We start from the raw sequence: 27,825 nt of genomic DNA on the forward strand, positions 1-27,825 counted from the left end.
TCACATGCAGTTACCATGGGGTGAGGCAATGGGTGGGCCTGGAAAGCTGGTTCTAGTGGGGCCAGGGCACTTGGGCAGAAGTGGTCAGGCAGTCTGGAGTGCCAGCCTTGGCTCTGGCCCAGCACCATGCACAAGCCAGGCAGATCCTTGTCCCTGGCATCAGTCTCCCATCTGTACAGTGAGGGGCTTGGACAGAGGGATTTCTCAGGCCCTTCCAGCCCTGTACCCTCTTCTCTTAGCTGTAACTCCTTAGACGCGGCTTTTATTTTCAAAGGAAGGAAACTCCTTCTTGTCAAGCACCTTCTAGGTCAGGAGGAGTTCCTGACAGTTTTCCACTCTGACTTTTAGTGATGGTCCTAACTCCCAAAAGAATGACTGATGGTAGAGAATAGGACTGGTGTTCAGACTGTATGCATCGGGACTGCTTCACTGAGTATAAAAAGATAGATGTACTTCTGTTTTGGTTTGTAAATGGTCATTTCCCTTAATTTCCTCTAGTGCTCCCTATTCCGTGGGGCACTCCAGCAATTCAACGGCAAGTGCCCTAGCCAGGAGTGCCAACCTCCATTTGGCCATGCCACCATACTGCTGTGTGGCCGTGGTCAAGCAGTGTGATTATTGCCCCAGGCGGGGCAGCAGTGTGGCAGAGTGGAGCAGGTCAGACGCAAGAGTTCATGCCCTGCCTCAGCTACTAACTCCCCTGTGTGCCCTTGGGCCACTTCCCCTCTCTCTCTTTTTTATTTTTTAAATTTATTTTATTTAAGTGTATGGTATTTTTTATTATTATTTTATTTATTTATTTTTAATTTTTATTTATTTAGTTAATTTATTATTTATTTTTGGCTGCATTGGGTCTTCGTTGCCGTGTGCGGGCTTTCTCTAGTTGTGGCGAGCGGGGGCTACTCTTCGTTGCGGTGCACGGGCTTCTCATTGCGGTGGCTTCTCTTTGTTGCGGAGCACAGGCTCTAGGCGCACGTACTTCAGTAGTTGTGGCACATGGGCTCAGTAGTTATGGCTGGTGGGCTCTAGAGCACAGGGTCAGTAGTTGTGGTGCACGGACTCAGTTGTTCTGCGGCATGTGGGATCTTCCCAGACCAGGGCTCGAATCCGTGTCCCCTGCATTGGCAGGCGGATTCTTAACCACTGCGCCACCAGGGAAGCCCCACTTCCCTTCTCTTAGCTTCAGCTTCTTCAAGGTGCCCACCTCTTAAGTTGTATTAAATGCAATCATGGGGGCAAAGCACCTAGTATTCAGTAGATGCTCAGGACATGCTAGCTCCCCTTGTGGCAGGCTGATGAGAAATCAGCCTTGGATTCAGGGGAGAGGAAGTATAATGTGTGGTATGATAGAAAGAGGATAGGTTTTTGAGCCAGGAAGATCCAAATTCAGTCTGGTTCTGCCACTTATCCATTGTTATAGGCTGAACTGAGTTCCCCCTAAGTCCATATGTTCAAGTCCTAATCCCCAGTACTTCAGAATGCCTGTTTTTGGAAATACAGTCTTTAGAGAGGTAATTAAATTAAAATAAGATCACTAGGGTGGATTCAATTCCAACATGTCTGGTGCCCTTCTTAGAAGAGGAAATTTGGACACAGACACATATAGAGGGAGAGCGCCACGTGAACATGAAGATGGTCACCGGCAAACCAAGAGGAGGAGTCCCCGAAGAACCAACCCTGCCAACACCTTGACCTCAGACTTCTAGCCTGCAGAACCATGAGAAAGTAAATTCCGTTGTTTAAGCCAGCCAGTGTGTGTAGTTGATTATAGCAGCCACAGGAAATGAATACGCTCATTACGCAACATCGAGCTAGTTACTTAACATTTCTGCACTTTAATAGTAGATTAAATTAAGTAATGCCTGAGAAAGCCCCAGCACATAGTAGGCCCTTAGCAAATGCTAGCTTTGCCTCCCCTCCATGCATGGGAACGGCAGCTGGCTCTCTCAGGGGAGGGGGCGGGGATGTCCCTGAGTCATCCTGCTTCAGCGTGAACCTGCAGGACACCTGACCCTTGACTTGGCCTTCACCTTTCCCCAGACTAGCAATCCGGCTCTCAGCCCCACCCCTGGCCTTGACACTGGCTTTCTACCTGCCAGGCTACGAGGTGGTCAGAGTTCACAGAGGTCTTCGCCCCTGCCCAGGTTCAGCAGCAGCCCTGCCGTGTGTGGCCAGCCTGCTTGGCCCCAGCCAACACCAGGGCAGGGTTGGAGGGGTAGGGAGGGTAGCCTGGGGGTTCTCGGGGCGGAGGGACTGGCTGGTCTGTCGTGTGGTATTTCCCCAGATGCTTGCCCACTATATTTCACCTGCTGTTCACAGCACCCCCTGCAGGTGGGCTGGGCTAATGGCTCCTCTCGACACAAAGAGCAACGGAGGCCCAGAGGAGTTAAGGGGCCCCTCCCAACTCAAAAAACCCATGCTGGGATTAGGACCTCCGAATCCAGACTCATGTCCTGGCTCCTTTCACCACTGGGACCACTCGCTTGCCCTCCAAGCCTCTGGGGGTCTGTAGGGGTGTGGGAAGCACATGGGTCACCAGCCCTGGGCTCAGATCCCGGCCGGGTCTGGGACCAGCTGTGTGACCCTGGACAAGTGCCCACCTCACCAGGCTGTTGAGAGGCTCCTTGAGAGAGGGCAGCCAGCTCTGCCCCTGGGACTCTCTAGGCCGACCATAAATGGCAGCTACTGTGACTTTTTCAGAACTAACTGCTCAGTAACTGTTGCTGAATCGCATTCCTGGAGAGCCAGGAAGCGTGTCTGTGGGTGGGAGAGACGTCTGGCACTTCCAGGGGGGGCCCAAGCCTTCCTTCCTACACGCCTCCTCCCCCCAGCGCCTGGTGGAACTGGAGAGGGCGTGTAATGGAGGGACCTACAGCTGGGTGGGTCTGGAATTTACCTCCCCCAGCTCACCATACCTGTCTGGAACCCCTGTCTCCCTGTCTGCAGTTCCCATCCAATAAACACTTCTACTTTCTTCATAACACCCGTCACCATCCAAACTTATTTGGACTATTATATTTTCACTCTCACCTGCCCCCCTTCCCTCTCCCCATTCTCATAGAATGATAGTCATGCAGCAGGAATTTTGTCTGTGTTGTTCCCTGCTCTATCTCCTGCACCTAGAACAGTCCCTGGCACGTAGTGTTCGGTCATTATTTGTGGAATGAATGAATGAGTCGATCATTTGTGGTCAGCTCTTTGCTGCATTTGTGGATGTTGCTTAAGTCAGAGCCCAACCCTGTTTTCTAGAGGCTTCTGGCCTTTGGGGGGAAGCAGACACAGGCAGTGACCAGAGTGTGACCTGCACTATGACGGAGGGAAGGAGGCACCTGGGCTGGGAGAAGCTGGAGCAGGTGGCATCTGATTGGCTTCAAGGAGCAGGAAGGGCCACATGGGAGGACCCAGGAAGCCTCTCAGAGAAGCCTCAGCTGAAGAAATAAAAGGTGAGTTAGAGTTAGAGAGACAAGGAGGGGACAGCATTCCGGGCAGACAACAGCAGGTGCAAAGGCACAAATGCAGGAGAGATGGCGTCGAGTTAGAGGTGTCTGATGCTGTGCCCTGAGCCACAGGGTAGGGCCAGTGGGTGCAGCAACTGGGATGATGGACGCTGGGGTCTGGGAGGGGGTGCCTGAGGGAACAGCGGGGTCGGATGGGAGCACAGCTGGCGGGTGTGCAAATCCAAGCTCTTTCTTCTCCCAGTTGTCAAAGGTTTCCTTCCGACCTGTTGAGAGGTAAGGCTGCCACTGTCTGCCAGGTGGTTGTGGCTGTCTCCTCCCTACTGCCCGACTTTCCCAGGTGAGTGCGGTCTCCCCTCTGAGCTGGTGTCTGTTTCTGCCTCTCTGTCTCTCCTGAGAGAGAACGGGCTGGGGGTCAAGGTCCGCCCAGCCAGGCCAGGCAGGGGTTGTGGTGGGGTCGTGGAGCAACCACTCCCCCTTTCTGAGCCCAATTTCTTCCTCAGACTCACAGTGGGTGGATAATAAGTGCCTTGCAGGCCTCCCTTCCTGGAAGTTTTGGGTTTTGACAGATGAAACAGGGTCAGGAAGAATGTGGCAGCTTCTCCAGTCAGGAGACACTGCCCAGTGGCCTCAGGAAGTGTGACTCATCCCAGTGTCGCTAGGGGCGGGGATCAGGGTCCCGGCTGCTACTCCTCCAGAGAAGCCTCTAGGCCCAGGCAGCCACGGGGGAGCCCAAGCCAGAGAGATGGTCTGTCACAGACTCTCTTGGTGATCCTAGCAAGTTTCTGCCTCTTCTTGGACCTTGGTCTCTTCTTTTGTGAGACAGATACAACAGTGCCTGCCCTCCTTCTGCAGAGCCTGGAGACCTACCTGCTCCTCGTCCTCGATTTGGCATGGGCTCACCTTGGACAAGTCTGTCCCCTTTCGGGGCCTCAGTCTCCCCATCTCTATGCTGAGGGGGTTGGACTTCAGGGCTCGCCTCGGTGCCTTCTACTACTGCCCCCAAACCTCGTGCCCCCACCATGCCCAGGGTACAGGTGCTGGGTGCGGATCTGCATGATATCTTCATCCAGGCTCAGAGCCACAGGGCCAGGTGCCACGAGGGCCCTCGGTCACTCAGGATGCATTTGTGGCACCTGAGTAGGAGAGTCTCAGGGAACGGCAGCCAGTAAGGGCAAAGCCTGGAAGAGGGAAAAGAAAAGTACCAGCCTGTCGGTGGTAGAAGGTTTCCCAGGGGAGGCAGAATTCAGCCAGAGTCTTGATGGAGGAGTAGGAAGGGGCTGGAAGAAGAGAAAAGGATTTCTTTTTTCCATTTCAAGGCATTCCAGGCAGATGAAATAACATGTGCAGAAGCAGAGAGGTGTGAAATAGCATGTTGAGCTTGGCACACTGCAAGCAGCACAATATGGTTAGAAAGTTGGGAGCAAGTGGGGAGGGGTGAGAGAAGAGAGCGGAGAGTAGAGGATGTTAGGAGCAGACCATGCAGCGCCTCATGTGCTAGAGAGACATTCACAGTGTGTCCTGAAGGCAGTGGAGGCTGATTCTTTTCATCCTGTACAAAAACCTTCCTGAGGATCTGCTTGACCCAAAGCACCTTTGTAGAGGGTGCTACGGCGCCCTCCCCAGACGCTGGCGCCTCCCCCCTCAGCCTGGAGCATTCACTCACCCCTCTGATGGTTGACAGCTGGCCGCTGAGACTCCCCTTCCTGCCATTGCCTTAGGAGACCCTCCTCATCTAATGTCACTCCCCTTCCCTGGCCCAGCCTGCATCCGATGACTGCTCCGTATGCAGGGTAAAGGGCTCTTCGCCTCAACTCAGCACAACCGTGAAAGGTCATTCCAGCTCCAGAGCTCCCTAGAGGTGGGCTGAGACCTGCATGGGGTCTGCATAACAGACTAACTTGTCCCTCTGCCCAGCCCTGCTTCATTTACCCCCCAACACAGGTATTCATCTTGAGATCAATCCCCAATAAACCTCCTGCTAGCAAATATGCATCTCAAAATCTCCTTCCGGGGCTTCCCTGGTGGCGCAGTGGTTGAGAGTCCGCCTGCTGATGCAGGGGACGTGGGTTCGTGCCCCGGTCCGGGAAGATCCCACATGCCGCGGAGCGGCTGGGCCCGTGAGCCATGGCCGCTGAGCCTGCGCGTCCGGAGCCTGTGCTCCGTGACGGGAGAGGCCACAACAGTAAGAGGCCCGCGTACTGCAAAAAAAAAAAAAATCTCCTTCCCCAGGAACCCCAGCTGTGACAGCCGTCACTGAGGGATGTCAGTGAAGGTGGACATCTCATCAAGGGGTCAAAGAGAGACCCCTGCTTTTGGAAGTGGCTCTGTCCAATGTGAGAATGAAATGGAGGGAACCACGGGAGTCCAGAAGCCAGTGGGGAGCTTATGCCAGCTTAGCAGAGGAGTGAGAGGGATGGATTGGGGGAGTTAGAGAATTGCCAGACAGGGGACAGACTGGGTGTGGAAGCTGCCTGGATCATCTGGGCAGAGGTCAGATCATCTGGTCAGATCATCTGGGAGCCAATTCCTGGGACGGATTTAACGGAACTCAGTTCAGTTTGGGAGTGGAGAGCATGCCTTGCCGGTAAGACATCTGGGGATTAACCAGCACCTGGCAGTTTACAAAGCATTTACTCACACCCATTAGTTTAATATGGACACCAACCAGTCAGAAGGGTCACCAGGGCCCCGGAGACCCTCTACTGGGCCAGATGTTAACCCTTTAGTTGCTGAATCATGGGGACAGTGGGTGATGTGCTGGGTGGGAGGGGCACTCAGGGGGGTCTGAGGAGCAGCTATTTACCAAGCAGTGAGTTAGAATCTTTGTAGGTCAGCTGAATATCAGCCCTACTGGCTCCTCGTATAATCCTCATAGGAATCTGCTGAGGCAGATACTATAATCCCTTCTTAAAAAGAGGAAACCGGGGCTCAGTGAGGTGAATGACTTGCCAAAAGTCTGACAGCTCCTAAGCAGTAGAGCTGGAGTTGAAAACAGGTCTGTCCGACCCTGCAGCCCGTGCCTGTAATTGCTGCAGTGGGATCAGACCTGGAGATCTTGGCTCTTCAGTCAGGGTCTTTCCCCCTTGTTTACACGGCCACTTCCCGTAGTGAATTCCAGAACTTGTTTTCACAAGGCAATATCTCCTTCTAAGAAATGGTGCTGAGAACGTCCAGACCCGTGGGAGTTGTGGGGTGGAACAGGAAAGCCCAGTGCCATGCACAGGGGAATTTCCAGACCTGGGGATCCCCCAGCACCTGGTTTGGAGCCCAGGCGTGTGTGGGAAGGCTCACGGCCTCTCCAATGGATAGCGCCTCCCCAGTGGCAGAAGGAGACCTAGGGGGCCAGCTGCTCACCACCTCCAACCTGTTCCTTCCAGAGACGTGGGCTCCCTGTGAAGCAGGGAGCATCTTGTTCCTCTGGAGCATGGCTATTCATTCATTCATTTACCCATTCATTTAATATTTATTATTATTATTTATTTTTGCAGTACGTGGGCCTCTCACTGTTGTGGCCTCTCCCGTTGCGGAGCACAGGCTCTGGATGCGCAGGCTCAGCGGCCATGGCTCACAGGCCCAGCCACTCCGTGGCATGTGGGATCTTCCCAGATCAGGGCCCGAACCCGTGTCCCCTGCATCGGCAGGCGGGCTCTCAACCACTGTGCCACCAGGGAAGCCCCCATTCATTTAACATTGAACAGCTATTTAGGGAGTACTTTCCATGCACCCTGTGACACCTGGGTCCTGCCTTCACCTGGGTCTAGCCTCACCTGGGATCAAGGTGGTGGGGAGATTGATGCTAAACAGGCAACGACAATCCAGTGAGACAGATGGGGAGTGTACGGGCCATTCTGTTGGTCCTCGGGTCCCCTTTACCAGCACACATGAGGCCACCATAGAGATGTTGTCAGGGGCTATTGATTAATGGATAAAGGAAGGAAAGGCTGTGGTGGGACAAAAGGAAGGACTTCCTGACTGGCCTGAGAGAAAGCCCTGCAGGCAGCATTAGAGGTGGGGTAGCATCGCCATCTTGGGAGAGCACCAGCCTCTGCCCTCAGCGTGTGAGAGCTACCCATCTAGAGGCAGGAGGCTGGACTTAGAGACGCTGGGGTCCTCCCAGATCTGGAATCTTCAGTTCTGCTGTGGCTCCACGTGGCATCCAACTGCCAAAAGGACACTTTGGTTGTTTGCTCAGCTGTGACCTAGAACACAATGAACTGACTTTCTTGCTAAATCCTCCTCCGGGAGTCTGGGAGAGGGTTGACAGAGGGAGTGGAGCGGGGAGAGGCGCCATCCACAGTGTTCTGGTCTCCTGTCCCTGAGCCCATCGTGACTTGATAGGTTTTCACTGTGCAGGTTTTGCACTGTGCATGTTTTTAAAAACATGACCGTGTGTGTGTGTGTGTGTGTGTGTGTGTGTGTGTGTGTGTGTGTTTCTTTTTCTTTTAACTTTTTAAACTTTTCTGAGAAGATGATTTTACATCTTTATTTACTCTTCTCCCATGTCTCAATCACAGTTTCATCTTCATCTCCATGGGGCTGTGATACTCAGAAAAGAGGACGGCTTCTCTTGTAGCCTTCCACGGAAGAAGTGCCTGCATGAGGAGGGGAAGGAGCAGGAGGAAACTTTAGTGAGCACCTACTATGTGCCAGTTCTCACAGAGAGCGCTCTGCATATTATCTGTTTTTTTGTGTGGGGATGGGGGTAAGGAGGCTGAGAGATAAAGTAATATGTACGAGAGGCATGTGGTTGATGATGATTATGCTAATTAATAAACGATAATTTATTGTCATTTGATAGTATGATAATTATTAGGTGAAATTATTATTCGAAAAAATGACAATTTCTTACAGTTCAACCGAATACATGTTATTCAGGCACATCTTAGGATGTTCTTGCTGTAGCCTCGTGGGAATCCTCTGCAATGAAGGAATTATTCTCATTTCAAAGCTGAGGAAATCGAGACCGAGAGAGAGATCAGGTGACCCGCCAACTCCTCCCAGCAAGTCAGCAGTAGGGCGGGGCCTTGAACTCAGGTCAGTTTCCAAAGCCCTTCAGTTTCCTGACCTCAAGCCACAACCCATTTTGTCTCCTTCCCTGCAACTCATAGGGACTCAGGAGGTGGAAAGACACTGGCCTGGTGCTTGGGAATCCCGGGCTGGCAGAGGCTCTGCCCCCAAGTGCTGGGTGGCCTTGGGCATGTCCCTCCACTCTCTGGGACTCACTGTTCACAACCATAAAGTGGGGGGGGGGGCTTGAACACACCTGTTTCCTGCTGTGACCGCCTCTGGCTGTGTGCTGTGTGCACAGAAGGCTGGTACCACGTCTGCCTCATCTGCGTTCCCCGTGCCTGGGGCGGCCCTTGGCTCAGAGGGGGCCTCAGTGAACTTCCACTGACTGTAGGGGTGGGAGGGAGCGTGCGTGGGTGCACCGTGCGTGGGCATTGCAGGCTCCAAGTGAGGGGGCAGGGGGTCCAGGGCTGCTCTTCTCGGGTAGGAGGCTGCCCTCCTGGTGACCAGGGAGAGGCCTCAGGCAGGCCTCTAAAGGGGGAGATTCTGGGGGCCCCTCTCAGCCTCACCAGGGGGCTCATATTCTGGGATGCCCCTTGAGAGAAAGCCCTGTGGCTCTTGACCTTAATTGGACCTCCTACAGGTGGGAGTGGGAAGCTTGCTAGGGGCTGCAGTGTCTAGAGGCTTCCCTTGAACTGTCATAGTCACTTATGTCACCGAGGACTCAGCCATGCTCTCCTCCCCTAACTCCAGAGGAAGAGGACCAAGCCACGGGCATGCCCAGCAGAGAGAGCTGTCTGCCCACCCAGCTCCGAGGGCAGGAGGGAGAACGGCGCTAGCGCTGTCCATAGCCAGGCTGGGGGAAGAGAGGGAATCTGGTGGCCCCCAGGGAAAGAACTCACAGATGTTTTACACCCAGACCTGGCTTGACCTCCTCGTTCATGAACTTCAGGTGGCTCCAGCCAAGGACAGCATGCGAGCCCTCGTCTTACCAGATGACCCTCCAGCCATGGTGGCAAGGGTGACCATTTACGGAGCACTAACTGTGCCAAGCAAGATACTCAACTCTTTGCTTTATTATCACATTCGATCCTCACAACAGCCCTGTAAGTTGCTATTTTTATTCCCATTTTACAGCCGAGAAAACAAAAATCTTAGAGATATTATATAACTTGTCCAAGTTCAGATATCTAGTAAGTGGTAGAGCTAGGATACAAATCCAGGCTACAAGACTTGGGCTCTTAACGACTGCATTATACTAGTTCCATCCTTCCATCCATCCATCCAATCATCTAACCAGTTACCCATGTGTATCAGACAGAGTCCCAGTAGAACAGAGATTCACACTTCATTCAGGCTAATTCAAGGTGGGCTTAATAAAGAGACAGTTTATAAAGATGGGTGTGTGTGTGAAGGGAAAGCACACAGGACCCCGCAGTGCCTGAGCGTTAGGAACAGCCAGGTGGATAGTTCCTGGACCCTGAGGGGTGAGGGAGGAGATGTTAATGGAACCTGGGGAGAGAGGACCTGACAAGAGCTCTGCCCTTTGTCAAGAGATGTGCCTGCCCATCTGAGGCACCACACAGAGAGAAGCCTGAGCAGTAAGGTCCCCAGCGGCTTCCTCCCTTCCTCTCCCTCCCCCTCCTTCTGGGCTCCCCATCAGCTGACCCAACCAGAGGCCATAGGACACTTGAGCCAGTGATGCAGTCCCTTCAGGTCGGCCTCTGGGGCCCAGAGCAGGGTGTGGAAAGGTGGAGAACAGAGCTGGAGGGACAAAGGGAGGACACTCTGCACATCATCTATCCATCCATCCTACACGTCTCTCCTGGCACTGTGCCATGTCAGGTATGAGGCTATTATTCCGGGCAAAAGAGATGTGATTCACTCATTCATTCATTCACCAAGTGCCCTTGAGGCCTCTGTGAGAAGCTCCCTGCTGGGTGCTGGGACCCAGGGAGGAGTGCGACCCAGATCCTGCCCTTGAATTGCTCACAAGCTGCTGATAGATCGTCCTGAGATGTGACCTGGGCCGCCTGCTCCCTTGTGTGGGTCTGGGGGTTTGGGGGGATGGGTCAGGTGAGATGGAAGTAGTTTTACCGGCAGGAAATCTCTTTGCTGAATCTACTAGTTCGACCAAGTATTCTTAAGATTATACTTGTCTTTGGGGATGGGAGCTGTAGTCAGGAAATGACAGGCCCAGCTTAGGGCTGAGGGGAGGCTCAGTGCCTTGGTCTCATTAACATCACTATGTTATGATGAAGAAACCAAGTGCTGCCACATGGGAGCAAGACGCAGCCCTAGAACTTCTAGGGCTCTTGCGGTACTTGGACAGGTGGGCAGAGCCCACTTACCAAAGACCTGGCTGCTGCTCCAGCTCAGCTGTGTGCTCTTGAAGGAGTCCCTGCTTCCCTCTGGGCTGCCTGCTCAGCTATACAGAGGCTGCTGGGACCTCCAGCTCTGAGGATCGGTGAGTCTGGGAAGAGGCCACAGCTGGGCCTTCTTTCGCCTTCCCCCTGCCAACCCCAGAGCTCTGGCCAGGCCCCGCATGAATGCCTCTGTGCTTCTGTTTTTCTTCAGGACCTTGAAGTTGCTACCTCACTTCCCTGCACTCAATTACCATCCCTCCTGTTGGCCGTGACTTTATTGCATCAAAGCCCCTCCAAGGGGTGCTCAGACTTGCTGTGAAGTTCATGGTGCCGGTAGTGCTGAGCTAAGGGGTCCAGGCATTCTGGGGGCAAGCTGAGAGCCCACTCGGGTATGTGAGAGCGTGAGGAGGGGTCCACCGCTCCAATGCCTGGCTGCCTCCTGACACCTCAGTTTGTCTGACACAGGAATGCCTGATGCTCACACAGTGATGTATTCTCAGCCCTGGGGCCTCTGGCCCAGCAGGGATGGGGGTAATTTGTTTCTTACTTCCATTTCTGGTCTTTTTGTTCACTCAATCAGTTAGTGGACTTCCAAAATAATTTCTTACCGGACTATATCTATGTATCTGCATTTAAGTCTCTGTGATATGCACGAACCTCTAGAGTGCAAGCCCCAGGCAGGTGCCCCTTTTGCCCAGATCCAAGATGGGTCTTAGATCAGATGGGAATGTGGGCCCTTCAGTGGATGCCAGTGGGGAGAGATGCTGGTGACCAGACCCACCAGTGGAAATGAGAGAGCAGTGGGGGCTGCCATTGTGGAACGAAATTGACCAAGGACAGGTGGCCCTTGTCATCACCTTGTCACTATGCACCCTTACCCACCTCCAGAACTCCATCGCCCCAGGTAGGAGGGGAGGGGGAAAGCCCTCAGTTGTCTGAGGGAACCCAGAACTGACGCAAGTCGTGTCCACCTGCAGCAGAAGTTACCCATGAAGGCTACATTTCTGCACCCGTGAGCAAGGCTGATGTAGCCCATCCCTCTCTCCAGCCCGAGCCTGTATCGCACAGGTTTTCTTCTCTGAAATGGGAGGAGCTCAACGCCCTTTCCAGCTAAAAGCATTATGCCCTTTTTGGAGTGGGGGCTGAAATAGAACCCCAGTTGTGCATGACACCTCCCACAACCCAGAGTTCTGTAATCTGCCCACTGGCTGCTGACGGCAACCTCCCCCTTCCCCCTCTGCCCCCTCCCACAGCCGCTAAACTGGTAGTAGGCGACTCCTTGGAGTATATATTCTTGGCAATGAGTATGTGAGACTGTGGGCTTGACTGTGAGCGTAAGAGTGTGAGCGAGGCTTGTGTGTGAGAATGTGTGCCCACATGAGAAACTTCCTCCAAGCGAACAAGTCAGAGAACATTGAAAGAAGACTCATCAAGTACCGCTGGCCCGTCAGCCTCCGAGTCGAGGTGTGTGTTTCAGATGAGGACCCAGTGTTTACACTGGAGTTAGCCAAGAGAACCCAGCCCTATTTTTTTTCAGGGTCCATCAGCATCTTGGGGCCAGGGGCCCCTTAGGCTGAAAGGTTAGGGGGAGGCTAATGTCAGGAACCATGGAGATATTCTGGGTCACCCAAAGCAAACATGAGCCCTTGCTCAGACCTCACAGAAAGACCATCACTGGGTAGTTCCATGCAGAGGACCAGGCCTCTGGCAGGAAACGGTTAGGGGAGGTTCAGGTAATGGAAACTGGAGGAAAGAATGAACGAAACTCTCTGGGATGAGACAAGTCACTTGGTCCTTCATGTACAACTCAGTTCCTCTTCGCCATCATGCTAGCAGGTTAGATTATTATCCCCACTTTATAGAGGAGAAAACAATTGCCCTGAGAGGGGGAATGACTTGCCCAAGGTCACGCAGCCAGTAAAAATCTCCGCTCAATCATGTTGGCCCCGTTGTTCCCTCAAGCACAACAGAACTTCTACCTGGGGAAGTGGAGAGGAAAGGGGCAGGCCTGGGCTTTCCCCAAGGATGGAGCAGGTGGTCAACATGACTTCGAGCTTTGAAGGGCCTGGTTTAGGGGAGCCTGACTAGGTGGGAGTTGGAAGCACACAGAGGCTTTGGAGTCAGTGTCTGCATCCTCCTGGCTGGTAATCTTGGGCTGGTCATTTCACTTCCCCGAGTCTCAGTTTTCTCACCTTTAAAATGGGGGTAATGATACCCTCTACTTTCTTCATCAGGTTGTTGTGAGGGTTAAAAGAGATAGAGTGAGGGAAGAATTTAGGCCTGACCAATACTCATCTGTGACTGTCATCACTGGTGTTGGGATGCAGGTCCCCTAGGGTTGGCATGAGGGTGTCACATCTGGGGAGAGCAAAGGGGAGGATGTCCCCAGGGAAGAGAGGGCAGTGACCAAAATTACTCTATGTCAGGAACAACACATGGGGAATTCTTTGTTCTCATTCTTTCCCCATGAAGGCTATTCCCACTTCTACACCTCTAATAACCTTTCAGCTTCAGATAAACAGTGGAATTGTTGGGATAATTGCCTGGCCCTTCAGATTTTTCATCTTGAATCATCACGTTCTAATCCATACCCCTCCTCCACAACGCTGGCCATGAGAGATCTTATTAGTTGGAGCAGCAGGACGGCTCCTACTGAACCTGGGGATTGGGAGGGTGCTGGGGAGAGGGGAGGACGGAGGGAGAAGCAGGATTGCATCTGCTTCTCGCAGGAGGTGGGGCCCAGCCTCCAGGCGGGTGAACTTCAGTAGGACCAATCTCGTGCTTACAGAGGCACTGGTGCATGCTTCACTGCCCCTTATCTTTTTCCTGCTTCGTCCTGGTGCAGTCTAGTGCACACACCACGCCACTGACCATGCTCTCCACCAAGTCCCTTGCAAACTCCTTGTCAGATTCAGTGGACACCTCTCACTTGGTCTTGACTGGCTGGCCCTCTTAGTGTCTTGGGTGCTCTAGACACGCCCTCCTTCTTCAGATACCCACTTGATGCCAATGATTGGCTCCCCTCCCCTAGCTGCTGCTTCCCTCTTCTCTAGGCTCTGCCTTCTCAGTTGCTTCTGAGGGCTCTCCTTTCAAGGCTCCCCTGCCGTGACCGTGTCCGGAGACAGGTCCAAGCCCTTCCCACTCTACATGCTGTCCACCTTCCCTTCTCTGACTCCTCCCAGATCTCCCTCTCCACCTGCAGTGGCAATCTCCCCCAGTTCAAAATGAACATTGATCTGGAAATTAGTTTTCACCTATAAGGTTGACAAATTTTGAAAAATATTGATGCTATCCAATGTTGATGAGAGTTGCTGGCAATGTAAGCTGGCGTAGCCTTTCAGGAGCCCAACTGACAGACTGACAGACTCTATCAGACTATAAAATACACTATCTTGGTGTAGTTGACCCAGCGACTCACCTCTTGGAATGTACCCCAGAGAAACACCAGCACATGTGCACAAAGAGGACGGCACGAAGCTATTCATTACAGGATTGTTAATAACAGTGAAAAATTGGAGGAAAGTGTACAAGAATAGGAGATGCTACATTCATTCTATGCAACACCATGCAGCAACAGGGGCACACCACCCTGTAAACTTGGACTTACAGTGTGGTCCAAGAGAGGGAGGCCTGAGCATGTGCTCCCCTGGGCTGTCCTGAATTCCAAGTGACCAGGAGACTAAATTAAGAGCCAGTGAGCTAAGAGGCCCGGGAGGGTAGAGAACTGGGCAGGGGGCTAGACGGGGAACAAGGCAGAGGCTGCGATTCTACGAGCACCACAAGCCAGGGTGGAGCCAGATGAGCCAGCTACACCAGTGGGGGCGTGGCCCCGGCTAGAGACCTCCCTTGAGGAACCCAGCCTCGTCCTGGAGAAGCAGGTGGTGCTGACAGCAGCTGCCTCTTCCAGGTAATCCTGTACTTGCCTGGTTGCTCACATTAAGGTCCCCTTTACACACTCATAGCTGAGAGGCAGGTGGAGGTGGAAGCTACCTGAGGAATGGAACGTTTTCATACAAGGCAGACCGAATATTACCAAAAGAGACTGTTTAAATGATCAGATCAGACCGAGCTTGAAACCGCGTTAGACGACATTATGCAAGTTTTTCCTGCTGACCCAGGCAGGAGTGGTTAGGGAGGAAAGTCAGATTAGTAACAAACAAAATAATTATAGCTTCCTTGTGAAAGTGCAGAGCGAGCTGAATTTTGTGACCTTGATGCGTCTGGACTTTTTTCTTCTCAGTTTCTTCTGCCGGGCGCGCTCTCCCTCCCCTCTCCTCCTGGATGGCTCCTACTCACCTCTCCATTTGCCCTGATAGCCCTCCTCGGGGAGCTGCCCTTGGACGCCCCCACCGGCTTCCACACCCCAGGGTTTCCCTTTACCACAGCATTTAGCGCACCGTGTTGTCAGACTGTGAGCTCTGGGGAGCAGAGGCCTCTGCTAATCATCAACGTACCCCTAGGACCTAGCACGGTACTTCTTAGCGCATGGCAGGTGCTAGGTTAATGCTTGCTGAATAAATGAGGGACTAAATGAATGAATGAGGGAGAGGAGCTGCCTTTATAGAAGACCTGGCAACCCTGCGACCTTGGGTTACACATTTCCCACCTGGTACCTCTGTTTTCCACCTGCAAAGAGGCAGGGGTGGGCTTCCCTCTGAGATTCCCACCCACCCAGTCCTGCAGAGCCCAAGACGGACGGGACGGATGGGGCGGGACCTCTGTCCTCTCTGCCCGCTGAGAAATCCCAGACCAGAGAACCCGGTCTGTGCAACCTCCCTGCCCACTGCCAGCTCAGCTTTTGCAAAATTCTGCTGCTTCCTCTTTCCAGACGTGGCTCATGTCTGGCTCCGTCCCCACGCCCTCCTCCTGGAGGGACCCTGACTGCTTCCGGATGGGGGCCGTCCCTGCCTCTTTCCGGAAGTCCAGCGGGCTGAGCCCTAGCTGAGGAGCTGCCCAAGGTCTCTCCCTGCCTCCATAGCCCGGGGGTGGGAAGAATCCTTCTTCCCTCCTCTCTCTCTCTGTATGCCATTCTCGCCTCTATCGCCATGTCCCTCTCTCCTTTCTCTCTGTGTGGCTGTTTTTTGGTTTCTCTGCCTCTGGCTTTGTCTTTTTCCTCCCTCTGCCTTTCTCCCTCTGCTTGCTCTTTGCATCTGTGTTTCCCTCTCTGTCCCTCTCTCCTTGTTTTTTCTGTGTTCTTCTCTCCCGTTTCCTCTCTCCGGACCCCTTTCCCATCCTAGAGGCCCCCTTCCCTTCCACAGGCCTTAGCCTCCTTAACCCGGCTGAGGGATAGTCTCGGTTTTTCCCAAAGCCCTGGCCAGTCTGAATTCCCACGCTGTCCCTCTGTCAGGCAGGCGCCCCAACACAATCAGGGGAGCATGTTGGACTCACAGCGTCCTAGCATGGCCTTCCTGAGGGGGAGGGGGTGGAGACCGTGACCCATGGCCAGGGCTGCCTGGGCCTTTTCCAGCCTGGAGGTACCTCACCCCAACCCTGTGTGAGCCTGCAGAGACTGTTTTCCTCTGCTAGCTTCCTCCTGCAGAGCCTGCCGGGAGCTGGGCTATTAGATCTCAGGGCTGCTTCAGTTGAGAGGAATTAGACTGCAGGACCCAGCTAGAGGGATGTAAGAACCTGAGAACAAATATGAGGCTGGAATGTGAAACCTGAGGTGGGAATTGAATACGTAAGATTCTCCCCTGTTGGATTCTGGGCTCTGCCCCTCACCAGTGGGCTAGTCTGACACAAATCACTTCCCTTTTCTGAGCCTCTGTTTTCTTTCTTGTAAAAGGGGACAGCAGATTCCCTTCTGGTGCACCGCTATGAGAATGTTAAATGTTAATGTGGAGTGTTAATGTTAAATGTTAAGCCATGGAAAATACACTCAACAGTGAAGGCTCACAATAAATGTTACTTGAGATGGAATCTGAATGCTGATAAAGAGTCAGACCTGAGTCACATGCCACCGGTACTTTCTCAGACTGGCATGGGGTGGGAGCAGGTTGGGGCAGCTGCTCAAAAAGGGTTGAAGAGTAAATAAATGAAAAGATGAGGGGATGAATGATCGAATCTCAGTCACTGATCAGAAGCGGCTTTGCGTAAATCAAGGGTCCTCAATAAAAGGGAGAGGTAATTCCTGTCTTGTAAGGTTTTTACAAGAATCCAATTAAATAAGGAATGTGAAAGTGCATAGTTAGTGGTCAATAAATCTTAGCTCTTATATAAATGATAATAATCTTAGCACAAGAATTAAAAGAAAAAACGTTCAATATAGAAGGATCCATCTTTATCCTTATATACGGGACCAGTTGCTCTGTTTAAGCCTACACTGCTGCGGAGCGTGGGCAAAGCGTCTGGCTTGCTTCTTACTGGTCCTCAGGCTCACAGCAGATTGAGTGGAGGGGCCTGGAAGTTGTTGCTACAGGCTCTTGACCAAGTGGCCAGGGTCAGGGAGCCTGCAAGCGTAAAGCAGACCCAAGGGGGCCAGGGTCAGGGAGCCAGTCCTGCCAACGAGGGCTGAGGCCAAGGGTGAGGCTGTTTCCATGACTACACGCTTCACCCCATCTTGCTAGTAAGCCTGGCACATCCTATCCCCAGGTGGGTCCCTGGGCCCCCTCCCCACCTGAGCATGGACCAGAGTGGCAAGCCAGACAGATCAGCCCCTACCTGATTCTAGCTGCCCTTGAACACACCCCAGGCCACCACATCTTGCTGTCCTTGCCACTTGGGATGTGCAGTTCAGCCTTCTCTTTCTGTTACTATCCTGCTCACTCTTCAACTCCCAGCTCTGCTGCAAGCCCCCAAGATCTCCCTGAGTCCAAATGACTCACTCACTAACCTGACTTTGGGCAGGTTACCTGACACACAGGGCCTCAGTTTACTTGGGTGTAAAGTAGGGCTATTCATACCTAGCTGTAGGTCTTATGAGCATTTAGTGAGAAAACCCATATGGAAGTGTCGGGGGTGATTTTTGACACATGAACTCCACCTCATCTTGACACCTTAAAACATTTGTCTTGGTATCCCCCTTATGTTATTGGCCTGTGTTCCCCATCAGAATGGGAAGTCCTTGAGGACAGGGTTATCCCCATCCCCAGCGCCCAGTGCAGGGCCTGACCCAATGCAATACATGCCTAGGAAGTGGCCCCGCCCCTGACCATCCCAAGATAGAGCTACACTCTCTGAGCACTTACTATATGCCGGGCAACGTGGGGAGCATTCTCTGAGCATCAACAAGTAGTAGGCGTCTACGGTGTGGCAGGTTCTGCAAACAGCGCTAAGTAACATCAGTGAACAGAAGTCGCATATCCTGTCCTTGTGGAGCTTGCCTTCTAGCAGAGGGAGCAGATGACAAACAGCAAGCACAGTGAGCGCCAGGAGGTGACAGGCACTATGGATACAAACAGAGCAGTGCAAGGGGGCGTGTGGGGTGCGAGGAGGGGAGTGGGTTACAATTTTAAACAGGGTGGTTGGTATAGGGCTCCTTAGAAGAGGACCTTTGAACCAAGGATTGAAGGAGGTGAGGGAGTTGGCCGTACAGATGAATCTATGGGGGGTGTGTTCCTGGCCAGGGGAACAGTCTGGGCAAAGGCCCTAAGGCGGGGCCTGCCTGGCTAGCTGGGGTGAAGAAGGGAAACAGGAGCATGAGGGCGGGGCAGTTACTGGGCCTGTTTACCAGGCCTTAAGAGATCATTGTAAGGACTTTGATTTTTTTTTTTTTTTTTTTTTTTTTTTTTTTGCGGTTCGCAGGCTTCTCACTGTTGTGGCCTCTCCCGTTGCGGAGCACAGGCTCCGGACGTGCAGGCTCAGCGGCCATGGCTCACGGGCCCAGCTGCTCTGCGGCATGTGGGATCTTCCCAGACCGGAGCATGAACCCGTGTCCCCTGCATTGGCAGGCGGACTCTCAACCACTGCGCCACCAGGGAAGCCCGTGGGACTTTGATTTTTTGCCCTGAATGAATTAAGGAACCTTAGAGGTTTTGAGCCTAGGAATGATGTAATTGACTTGATTTGATTTATTTTATTGAGATATAATTGACATATAACATTGTATTAGTTTTAAGTGTACAACATAATGATCTGATATATGTATACATTGCAAAGTATCACAGTAAGTTTAGTTAACATTCATCACCATACATAGTCTCAAAAATTCTTTTCTTGTGATGAGATCTTTTAAGATTTACTCTCTCAGCAACTTTCAAATATGCAATACAGTATTATTATTTTTTTAAAATATTTATTTCTTTATTTTTGGCTGCATTGGGTCTTCGTTGCTGCACGTGGGCTTTCTCTAGTTGCGGCGAGCAGGGACTACTCTTCGATGTGGTGTGTGGGCTTCTCATCACAGTGGCTTCTCTTGTTGCGGAGCACGGGCTGTAGGTGCGCAGGCTTCAGTCATTGTGGCGCGTGGGCTCAGTAGTTGTGGCTCGCGGCCTCTAGAGCGCAGGCTCAGTAGTTGTGGCGCACGGGCTTAGTTGCTCTGCGGCACGTGGGATCTTCCCGGAACAGGGCTCGAACCCGTGTCCCCCTGCATTGGCAGGAGTATTCTTAACCACTGCGCCACCAGGGAAGCCCCAATACGGTATTATTAGCTATAGTCGCCATGCTGTAACATTACGTCACCAGGACTTGTTTATCCTATAGCTGGAAATTTGTACTTTTTGACCACCTTCTCCTATGACTCATGTTTCAGAAGGCTCACTCTGCAGAGTTATTCTATGGGTTCAAATACCAGCTCCGCCTCTTTGTAGTTGCATCACTGGGCCAGACATTTATTTTACCACTCAGTTTGTTTCCTCTCTGTATAAAAGCAGATGAAGAGTATGTGTCTAACAGATCTTGGCAGAAATGCCTGTCTGCTTTTAGGCCTAAGAATAGCAGTCCTTCTGAGCAGTTGGTCTGTTTCAATCTCATGAGCACCGTGGCCGAACTCATGCTCACTGGCTGCTGGGAAGCTGAAAGCAAAACCTGTGTCCTTCCCAGAGCAAACTCATCCATCTTTAGGTGCTTGAAGCTTTATTCCTGTGCTTGGTTCTTCCCATGCCTACTTTAAAAGTTTTTTAAATGCTATGCCCTTTAAATAAGTTCTTTAGAATAACAGTTTTTCCTCAATTACAAAAATAATACATGTTAATGTTAGATATTTTGGGAAATGAACATGTAAAGCACCAGGAAGAAAATATATGTGGCCCAAAGATAACCACTTTTAATCGTTTTTGGTAGTATTTCTTTTGGATTACATATAAAAAATATTTTTTAATATATATACATTTTATATATTTCATATATAATATATAATACTTATGTATTTAAAAATATATTTCAAATACATATTTCATATAAAAAATATAATATATATATATATATATATTTTTTTTTTTTGCGGTACGCGGGCCTCTCACTGTTGTGGCCTCTCCCGTTGTGGAGCACAGGCTCCAGATGCCCGGGCTCAGTGGTCATGGCCCACGGGCCCAGCCGCTCCCCGGCATGTGGGATCTTCCCGGACTGGGGCACGAACCCACGTGCCCTGCATTGGCAGGCAGACCCCCAACCACTACGCCACCAGGGAAGCCCCTATATAATATATTTTAATATAAATTATATATATGTAATTGAGCTAGTAAAAGTTTATTTTTCCCTCCTCTATACTTCCTTTAATTCCATGCCCTTGCCCAGGCTGCGAGGGGATCAAACCTTCATGCCACGGTGCAATACAGATAATAAAGGAAGCCAGCATTTGGCTTTTGTGGTTTGAGTATTAAGCGACACATTTGGAAGAACTGATGGAGTCAAGCAACCCAGATTCCAGGCCAGACAGGGAGTATTCTAATGGAGAGCAGAGGGGGAGAGTTGGAGGGAAGGCGAGGAACTGCGGGTGTTAAGAAGGGGTCCTATGTCATCTCCCTCCACAACCCCACCACTTGGTGTCCGCTCTCTCAGCACAGCCTGAGAGGTCCAGGCACTTGACTTTCTTGCAGCCTTCTGAGATTCTCGATAGCAGAGCAGAGGTGACTGAAGAAGTCCAAGCAGCTGGGCCCATAAAGCCTCGCGGAATGTTCCGCAGCCCTGGAGAGGCTGGGGGCGGGGGCGGGGAGGGAGGTCCTGGACCCCTGGTGGTCGCGGTGCATGCTGGGGAGCCAGCACCTGGGCTCCCGTGGCTCACACACAAGAAGTACAATCACAGTGCACCTGGTGTGCAGCTGCATCAGCTTCCCGTGGCTCCTGTAACAAATTGCCAGCACGCTTGCTGGCTCAAAGCAGCAGAAATGGATTCTCTTACAGCTCTGGGGGCCAGAAGTCCAAAATAAGTCTCACTGGGCTGAAATCAAGGTGCTGGCAGGGCCCCATTCCCTCTGGAGGCTCTAGGGGAGAATCTGCCCTTTGCCTCTTTCAGCTGCTGGTGGCTTTTAACCTTTGTTAGCTTGTGGCTGCACCTTTCGGTCGTGGTTGTACCTTTCTGTTGTGGCTGTCCCTTTCTGTCGTGGCTGTCTAATCTCCCTCTGCTTCTCTCTTATAAGGATACATGTGATTGCTCTTAAGACCCATGTGGATAATCCAGGATAAACTCCTTCTCTCAAGATCCTTATCTTAAACAAAAGCAAAAATAAACAAGTGAAACTAAATCAAACTAAAAGCTTCTGCACGGCAAAGGAAACTACCAACAAAATGAAAAAGGCAACCTGTCGAATGGGAGCAAATATTTACAAATTGTATATCTGATAAGGGGTTAATATTCAAAACATATTAAATGACTCATACAACTCAGAAAAAAACCCCAAAACAATCGTATTTAAAAATGGGCAGAGGGCTTCCCTTGTGGCGCAGTGGTTGAGAGTCCGTCTGCCGATGCAGGGGACACGGGTTCGTGACCCGGTCCGGGAAGATCCCACATGCCGCAGAGCAACTAAGCCCATGCGCCACAACTACTGAGCCTGCGTGGCACAACTACTGAAGTACGTGCTCCTAGAGCCCGTGCTCCACAACAAGAGAAGCCACTGCAATGAGAAGCCTGCGCACTGCAACAAAGAGTAGCCCCCCCTCGCAGCAACCAGAGAAAGCCCACACACAGCAATGAAGACCCCACGCAGCCAAAACAAAAAAACCCTTCCAGTTACGAAATAAATAAGTCCTGGGGATGTAATGTACAGCATGGTGACTATAGTTAATAATACCATAGTGCATATTTTAAAGTTGCTAAGAGAGTAGATCTTAAAAGTTCTCATTACAAGAAAAAAAAATTTTGTAACTACATGTGGTAATGGATGCTAACTAGACTTATTGTGATAATCATTTTGCAATATATATCAATACAAATATCAAATCATAATGTTTTATACCTGAAACATATATGTCAATTATCTCAATAAAACACTTAACTTTAAATAAGATAAAAATAAACAAAATTTCAAAAATATGTAAGATGAAAATTATAAGCAAATACATATAACAATTTAAACTAAGCAAATCATTAAAATCATCAATAAATTATAATATAAACCCATAAATAACTTTTTTTACATTTCTTAGGTGAGACTAAAATAAACATCTCAGTCTTCTGCTCTCTATCCTCTCCATCCATGTGTGTATCCAGGTACCTCATCTCTCCATGTCTGCCTAGGTAAGGAACCAAAGAAGAGCTGAATGAGACAGGGTTCAAGAATCACTCACTGCCTTTCTTTCAGTTTATTTCTGCCTGGGTTGAGGCACCCAATTAATGCGTAAAATATGTGCAGAATAAAAGAAATAGAACATTTTATTGGCCTCTGATGGGTTGGAGATGCATATTTAGAATTTCTGGATACAGGAGACCAATTTTTAAAAGGTGATGGAAGCTACTTCTTTCCACTAGCATCTAAGATCAGTGAGGGCAGAGGTACTCCACCCCTAGGGCTTAGCAGGGCATTGGGTATATAGGTGCTCAGTTAATGATGACATTATAAATGAATTCATTGTATCCACTGGTAGCACTTTTCTATATTATCCTGCCCCATTATATTTTATTCTGCTGAGAAGAAGGGAAGAGGAAAAATCAGGAGCCCTTAGGGGTGATCTGGGGTAAGGGAACTCATTTCTTTGGATCTCAGTTTCCTCCTCTTTGAAATTATGGGACCAGATTTTTTTTTCAAGATTTTTATCTTAATCACATATTTTGCCCTATAAGCAATATGCATCTTTTGCCATATTGGGTAATAGTCACAGGTTCTGGATTAGAAAGTGAATACGCCTTGTTGGGGGGGGGGAGGGACATTTTTCTGCCCACCACAGGGGCCCTGCAGTAGCTAAGAAAGCTGCCTGGAACTGAAGGGTCACATAGTCGGGAATAAGGCTTGACCAGAGAGTGCTCAGTGAGGACTGACAGCCAGGGCTTGGGCAGGCTGTAGGGATGTCTCAGGGGGACACCACTGTGGAGAGATGACACTTGAGGACCTACCTGTAGGAACAGGGAAAAGGAGGGGGTGGTTTGTTTGGGTGGAGGACCCAGAAATGTCTGAGATTGTTTCTACCTCACAGAATGGGGGTTCATAACAGAAATAAATCTAGCCAAAAAATAAAGTTACCACTTTTTTGGTACATCTGAGTGGTCTGCAGTTGAAATCCACTATATATACCCAAGCACATACATACTCCCACAGTTAGCATTCATCTATAAATATTCTTGTGGGCTGATTTTTTAACTTAGTAAAATGCTGTAAACATCTTTCCAAGGCATTAAATAGTCTGCATCATCATTTTAACAACTCCCTTTAACATTCCATTGATTGATATTCAATGCTATAGATCCAGCATCTTGTATTTTTATAAAATCTTATAAGCCACTTTAAATCCCTTTTTTCTTTTTGACATTATGGGAAATCAATATATTTATGAATATCTTACAAGGTTGGTATGAGGATTAACTATAATATATATAAAATTTGAAATTGTAATCCATTCAAATCTTTCTTTGCCAGATTTACTTCTTCATCGTTTCTTATCACAGTAAAGGTGCTGCCTGAATTAGAAACTTGGGAGTCACTCCTGCCTCTTTCCTTTTTCTCACCCTGTGCCCTATATCTAATTAGTTGCCAGGTCCCATCCATTCTATCTTTAAAACTTCTCTGGGATCAACAAGTTCTCTGCATCCTCACAACCCCTCTCCTTAGTTAAGCCCTTATCACCTCTTCCCTGCACGGTTCCACCAGCCTCCTCCTGGGGCGTGTTCTTTTGGGTTCGCTCAAAAGCAGATCCTGATACAAGAACTTGGATGCACACAGCGTGATCCTAAGAGTAAATCAGGCAGTGGGGAAAGTGAGGAGAAAAAACAATAAAGCTCAGTCTCCCTGGGGCCCCAGAGGTGTCCGTAGGACAGAGCAGTTTCCTGGGAAAGCCTTCTCTTCCCTGGGCAGAAAATAGAGGAAGTTGCTTGGGGCGGGAAGCTGTCAGCATGTATGGGAACTGTTTCCTGTGGCCACCCTAGAATTTGGGGGTGGACCAAGGGATCCAGGGCCAGTCAACAGAGCAACTGAGACGCTGGTCTCCTGCCTCAGTCTGTCCTTCTCCTGCCCGTCTCCACTCTGCAGCCCCAAGGGTCTTTCTGGAACCCGGAGTCCTAGGCTGAACTGTATGAAAATGAGGAAGCAGGTAGAGGGGTGCAGGGACAGACTGGCTCCCACAGTGGGGCTTGTTGAGGGGCTACAGCTTGGTTCACGGGCTGCCTCGTGTCTGAGTTCAGTTCAAGTTGAGCTGAACTGGGCCATGCTGGACTGGCACAGGCCAGAGGTGTGTGAGCAAGTCTCAGGACATCAGATTTCTTTTGGTTCAGGTTAAATTGGAAAGGTTGAGTCCTCAGCATCAGACAAGAAGGGGAAGGTGGCCCAGGAGGCCCAGGAAAGCCACCTGGGAGTCCACATTGTCATGGACAATCCACACACAGTTAATTGAGAGTTTACCCTGTGCCGTTTGACTAAGGCACGAAAGGTACGAATATGCATTTAAATCAGCATTGATGATAATTAATAGCCTCATATATGTCTGTAGAGCTTACCAGAAAAAAGTATAGCACTATTGGAATATTGCCCATGTTGGAAAATAAAAGGATACATGAGGCACTCATGTGCAGGGATCCCCAGCCCCTGGGCCTGGACCGGTCCGCGGCCTGTTAGGAACCGGGCCGCACAGCAGGGGTCGAGCAGCGGGCAAGAGAGTGAAGCTTCATCTGTCGCTCTCTCCGCCGCTCCCCGCTGCTCGCGTTACCACCTGAACCATCACCACCCCTCCCCCGTCCATGGAAAAATTGTCTTCCATGAAACCGATCCCTGGTGCCAAAAAGGTTGGGGACCGCTGCTCATGTGTACCATGAGATCAGCTGAGAAAACAGCTGTCTGGAAGCTGAGGACTTTCCCCAACAGTCTGGTGACTGGCCTCACTCACAGGAATCTCAAAGAAGCCTGGGGGCTCACTTCCCAGTCTGGCTGGTAATGCATGCTGAGTGGCCGTCAGCCAGAACAGACCCCTCTGGGTCATCTTTTTATATATATATATATATATATATTTATTTATTTATTTATTTATTTATTTATTTATTTATTTATTTATTTATGGCTGTGTTGGGTCTTCGTTGATGCATGTGGGCTTTCCCTAGTTGTGGCGAGTCGGGGCTGCTCTTCGTTGCGGTGCGCGGGCTTCTCATTGTGGTGTTTTCTCTTGTTGCGGAGCACGGGTCTAGGCACGCAGGCTTCAGTAGTTGTGCACGCAGGCTCAGTAGCTGTGGCTCGTGGGCTCTAGAGTGCAGGCTCAGTAGTTGTGGCGCACGGACTTAGTTGCTCCGCAGCATGTGGGATCTTCCCAGACCAGGGATCGAACCCGTGTCCCCTGCATTGGCAGGCGGATTCTTAACCACGGCACCACCAGGGAAGCCCTGGGTCATCTTAAAGGAACAAATTTCATTATGTGCTGATTAAATACTCAGTTCAGCAGCCATTTCCTGGTGCCTGCTTTGTGCCAGGCCCGGGGCTGGGTTCTGGATGCAGAGGTGGTTAGGAAATGATTTCTGCTCTCAGAGGGCTCACATTCAGGGGTAGCTGAGATAGGAGGCAGAGTTCCATATTGTGAGGGAGAGAAGCATGGGGAGCCCCAGATAGCTTTATGAGTCACAGGGGAGACGTCCTGCAGGCGTGATACACGAGATGGGTCTTGATGAATGAGTAGAAGTTTGCTCGGTAGGAAATATGCGGGGGGCAGGGCAAGAGACCGTTCCTTCAACTCCATTGATGGAGCATCTACTCCATATGTCAGGCCCCCTGCTAGTTATTATATGTATGAAAACAACAAACAGAGGAACCTTGGTGTTAAGGAAGCTGAGGCCCAGAGAGGCAAATTGACATGTCCAGAGTCACACAGCACATCAGGGGCAGAGCAAGAACTGAACTCTTTAAGTCCCAACCTTTTCCACCCTTACTGGGCATGACTCTGGAGGACAGTACCAGGCAGTGGTGGGGACAGGGCCCCCCACTCTGAGTGTTCTCATGTGCAATTACTCCAGACCATCCCTCTCTCCCCCATTCCTCAGCATGAATGGAAGTTGGATATACCTTTGATTTCTGTTTTCTGTTTTCTGTGCTTCTCTCCACCTCTCAAGTTGCAGACTGTGAAAGTATATGCCCCAAGTAAGGCCTAGGCCAGGTGGTGCTGGGGGAGGGTCTTGCTGAGACAGCTGGAGAGACCATGTCCAGGCAAATATTAGCATATCAGATGTGGTGAAGGCGAGGGTCTGAACTGGAAAGCAGTAATGTGTCACCGGCAAAGTGCAGGTGGAGAGTGGGGGAGGAGGCCAGAAGCAAGGGATGGAGGTTAAAATGTATGGCATTTTTATGACCTAGACCTGGAAGTCACATATCATCACTTTGATTGTACCCTATTGGTCAAGACAAGCGCCAACAAGCGCCTGCCAGGTCCAAGGGCAGAGGACGTAGACTCTGCTTCTTGATGGGGAGTGGCAAGCTCCTAAAAGAGCATGTGGGATGGGAGATATTGTTGCAGCCATCTTCGGAAAATAAAATTTGCTACACCCATTTTGCAGATCATGTTTTCACTTTCTTTATGGTATCTTTTGATGACCATAAGTTCTAAACTCTATAGCAATAAAATGTATTGCACTTTTGCATTCATGTTTGCATTTTTAATGTCTTATTTTAAAAAGTCCTCTATCTTAAGTTCATAAAGCAATGCATATGTTCTCCAAAAATTAACAGAAAAGTTGGCTCTCAGATTTAGGCTCTTAATACATCTGGAATTGATTTTTGTGTCTGGTGTGAGGTACAGATCACACTTCATTTTTTGCCAAAAGTTAACCAGAAGTATTAACACCATTCAGTGAATGGTCCTTTCTTCATCTGCAATACAGCTGTCATAGATCAAGTTTCCACATATGCAAGGACCTATTTCTAGGGTCTCTATTCTGTTTCATTGCTCCAGTTGTTTGCCACCTATGTCAACACCCACACTTTCTTAATCTCTATGGTTTTATGATAAGTCTCAATAGCTGCTAGGGCAGGCCCCTCACCTGATTTTTCTTTTGGGGGAGTATCTTGGCTTTTTTGCTTGTCTATTTAAAAAAAAAACATGTTAAAATTGACTTGCAAAATTCTCCAAAAGATCTGCTGGGATTTTGATTGGAATGATATGGAATCTATACATCAATTTGGAGATAACTGACACCAATAATTGATGATTTTTTAATCCATGAATCTTAAGTATCCACTACTTTTTAAAGGTCTTTAATGTTTTTCAATAAAATGTTTTCAATAAAATATCTCTTCGCAAAAGAGCTTGCATGTCTTCTGTTAAATTTATTTCAAGGTACACTTAAATTTTTGTTTCTATTGTAAATGCATCTTTTAAAAAACTTACATTTTGGGGAGTTCCCTGGAGGCCCAGTGGTTAGGACTCCGTGCTTCCACTGCCGGGGGCACGGGTTCGATCCTTAGTGGGGAATGCTGCAACTAAGATGCTGCATGCCG

At 50.2% G+C, this 27,825-nt stretch overlaps 1 long non-coding RNA gene across 1 annotated transcript; it reads left to right on the plus strand.

Annotated features, from left to right (window-relative positions):
• The first annotated feature begins 3,453 nt into the window (after window positions 1-3,453).
• LOC309825954 lies at window positions 3,454-8,215 on the plus strand. The gene is made up of 3 exons (XR_014297079.1): window positions 3,454-3,570; window positions 3,700-3,795; window positions 7,973-8,215. It is a non-coding gene; the product is annotated as an uncharacterized lncRNA (long non-coding RNA).
• The last annotated feature ends 19,610 nt before the right edge of the window (window positions 8,216-27,825 follow it).

Source organism: Grampus griseus (genome assembly GCF_964374135.1).
Source record: "Grampus griseus genome assembly, chromosome: 8".
In the NCBI taxonomy this organism is placed as follows: Eukaryota; Metazoa; Chordata; class Mammalia; order Artiodactyla; family Delphinidae; genus Grampus; species Grampus griseus.